The sequence below is a fragment of the Poromitra crassiceps genome (assembly GCF_964638095.1).
Source record: "Poromitra crassiceps genome assembly, chromosome: 18".
NCBI lineage: Eukaryota > Metazoa > Chordata > Actinopteri > Beryciformes > Melamphaidae > Poromitra > Poromitra crassiceps.
This window is the reverse complement of record NC_139636.1, coordinates 4,975,200-4,977,699: the sequence shown is the minus strand read 5'-3', so window position 1 is coordinate 4,977,699 and position 2,500 is coordinate 4,975,200. Positions and strand designations below refer to the sequence as shown.

Here is a 2,500-nt window from a genome sequence, read left to right as displayed (position 1 = left end):
TGGTCAAATCTGCCTTCCCTCCCAATCTGAAAATAAACCTTATGGTATTCACTCACTATGTAGGAAATTTCACGTTTCTTTCAAAAAGTGCACAATTCCTCCATTTGTGGGAGCTTATGCACTCTACTAAAACTCTTTACCTTTATTTTATTTATTTTTTTCTGAGCAATTCAACTTGTAGAATTTGAAATATGTTTTTTAAATGATCATAAAAGTTCATGTTCATATTCTCAAATCTTATATGTCACAGTGCGCTCAAATTTGAATGTTTCCAGACACTCACATGAGAAAATCAGGAACTCCATATTCCCGACGTTTATCATTCAGACTTTTTTCCACTTGCTGACTTATAGCCCTTTGATAATGGCAGAGCTCAACACGACGACGTCTCTCGCAGGCGCGAGGATCCACAACAATCTTGATATTGGTATTATTAGATATATCATCCGAGATATGAAGAGTCATCCAAAAGAATCAGCTAGGCTACAAGCTAACTGGAATCGTGCACAAAGGCCTTTCTGTGAATACCTTTCCTACCTGAAATATAATGTGATGCTGCTCTGCTCGTTTTCATTCTGAATAGATAGCATTATGCTAGTTTTCTGAAAATCAGCTGTCATGTTGTGTTTAGGCTTCTTATGTTTGAAATCTATGTGGCATTTGGTAGCAATTACTAATAGCTCGCGGCGAGGAATAACATGGAAATAGAACCGTGTCCTCTCCCACTGTCACTGAATCCGCTGTCAAAACTAATAATGCCTGTCACCTGGGAGGGGAATGGAGGAGAAACACTACAACGCTTCTGAGGATGATCCAGTGCCATCGACTGTCACCTGGGAGGGGAATGGAGGAGAAACACTACAACGCTTCTGAGGATGATCCAGTGTCATCGACTGTCACGCTGTCACTGTGATGCAATGCTAAGCCAGAAGCAATGCATGCCAGAGAGGGACATAAAGAACAGGCCTAAATATTCAACAGCAGAAACATTCAACAGCAGAGGAGGGAAAGTCCCAAACTTTCCTCCTTTACTCTAGCAATACATTCACGCATGCAGTTTAGTTAGTGTTCACCTTATTCTTTGCCCATACAAGGACGCTTCTGCATGACGTCATTTCGTAATCGTCTTTCCGATTTTAAACGCGGAAGTAGAGTACGCCTACCGCAGTCATTTAGACTTGCCAAAAAGCTGTTTTTAAGCTAAAAAAAAACCCAAACTGTTTTAAAGTTTTAATATTTGTCGGGTGAGAACGTAACATATATGTGACCAGTTTATCAGAATAACGCCTATTGGAAATCTTTAATGAGCAGCGAGGACCGGGAGCGCTGACACCGGTCGGACTAGCTATCTGTCAAACCCTACTGTAGTTAGGCTACTGGCAGTGAGAAAACACTGTCGACGTGCTTTTGTAACTAACGTTAAAATGTACCGGGTACAGCCATCGGCTCCTCGCAGCAGTAACGTTATGAACATGTAACTGAAGTTTGGCCGCAGTGTAGCTTAATTCTGAATGTTGCCAAACTTCATTAATACTCATGTTTTATTTTGAAAATTGCCGCCAACTAGCGCTGAACCGGAAGCACAAATACGTTGCGTCGAACGAGGAAGAGATAAAAAGTGGGCGTGGTGAATAAGGTGAATACAGAAGCCGGTAACCCTTCCTTTTACAGTCCGGTAATTACCAGGTATTTACCTGGTAACTACTAGGTATTTACCAGGTAATTTCAAGTATTTACTGGGTATTTACCTGGTAATTACCAGGTAATTACTTGTGTTCCAAATGTGCCAAATGTGCACATTTGGAACAAACGTCAACTTGTTTAATTGTTGTTATTGAGTCAGTGACCTGGAACTTTGACCTTTGACCACCAAAATCTAATCAGTACATCCTCAAGTCCAAGTGGACGTTTGAGGCAAATTCAAAGAATTCTTTGATTTTTGTGAGATATTAACGTTGTTACTTCCACTCGCTAAAAGGACATTCAGAGGTTTTATTGAGTTGAAGGTGAATTCACGCAGAGTTCACGCAGAGTGGGAGAGCATGATGTCTGAATGGGGGGACAGGGAGGGAAGGGAACGGGCACTGCATTAGTATTACATAATGCATACTTAAATGTTTTAGTAATGGCTTGAGTGAAGGCTAGAAATAAATTAAGCCATAAAACACACACAAAAATTCAACAGGAGGTTTAGAAATGGACACGGCTGGTGCTGGGTGTCTTTTTTTGGACATATGACGTTCCAGGGCGAACACTCTTTCACACTCACATACAATAACACAGCCCAATTCTGTCACTTTACATCCCTCCGTCTGTCACTCCTGCTCTATCTCTCCATCCTCTTCCTCTCCTCTCCCCCCCCCTTCATGTCCTCCTGCTCTATCTCTTCACCCTCTCCCTCGTCCTCTCCTCTCCCCCTCTCCATGTCCTCTGCCTCATTTACCTCATTCCCCCTCTTGTAATCACAGCGCGTCACCTTTCCTCCCTCTACCCTGCTTCC

General features: G+C 42.2%; 1 protein-coding gene across 1 annotated transcript in view; it reads left to right on the top strand.

The window, feature by feature from the left end:
• Positions 1–2,500, top strand: part of cpne2 (copine II) — a gene marked incomplete at both ends in the record, with an annotated part of 57,429 nt that overhangs the window by 24,120 nt on the left and 30,809 nt on the right. The gene's annotated exons all lie outside the window — the stretch shown is intronic.